Consider the following 831-nt stretch of genomic DNA (forward strand, 5'->3'; position numbering starts at 1 on the left):
CTCTGCCAGCAGATGGAGTGCCTACGAAAGCACCCCATCTGCTGGTTTGGCTGAGGTACTGCACCAAAATCTGAACGCACCTGTGACAATTGAAATTGCCCAAAAATGAAGCTGGCCACTCTTTACCCACCTGACTGTTCTTTGGGTCTGTCGCCTGTCCCCTCTCACTCATGTAACATGTAACATGAGGTTTTACAGCTGTACACTTGTGATGTGACAATAGTGTTTTTTCTGATGTCTGATTGTTGGCCTCATAAATGTCGCTAAATATTACAGCAGGGCTGTACAGTGCTACAGTCTTTATAACTATGCTACTAGAAATGAACCCGTGCTAAGTGATATCTGTATCTACTGCACATGTGCTGGTGAGTTGTGAAAGGTTTGCAAGATATTACATCCAGGGTGTCTGCAGAGGGTTAAAAAGTATTGAAAGTTGATGAATCAATTTAGTGAAAATTGAGGCCTTTAAGTTTAACATAGTCTAATATTCCTCTGATATTGCACAGTTGGTTTGGCATCCAGAGGTCACATGGCCAATAATAGCTTTATATGGAGAATAATAGCTTTATATGAGTTTTTTTTACATTTAAAAAGTCCTCAAAACTTATAGGCTACATAAGATATATTTCAAAAAGAAGTGTTGTGGCATGTGAGGAATATTAGCCTCTATGTTAAACAGTTGGTTTGACATCATTCACTCAAATGGTTTTTGCATATAATAGATATTTACTTTTCTTTTGAATGCCAAACGAATGTGAATGTCCAATATCAAACTTAATACCGGTATAAAACAGATTGCTTTGTTCATAATCATATTAGCAGAAATACATT

At 37.4% G+C, this 831-nt stretch overlaps 1 protein-coding gene across 1 annotated transcript in view; it reads right to left on the reverse strand.

Moving 5' to 3' along the window:
• Nucleotides 1–831, reverse strand: part of LOC126388041 (arf-GAP with Rho-GAP domain, ANK repeat and PH domain-containing protein 1) — a 36,822-nt gene that overhangs the window by 34,978 nt on the left and 1,013 nt on the right. The window lies entirely within an intron of this gene.

Source organism: Epinephelus moara, chromosome 3, assembly GCF_006386435.1.
Source record: "Epinephelus moara isolate mb chromosome 3, YSFRI_EMoa_1.0, whole genome shotgun sequence".
Classification (NCBI taxonomy): domain Eukaryota; kingdom Metazoa; phylum Chordata; class Actinopteri; order Perciformes; family Serranidae; genus Epinephelus; species Epinephelus moara.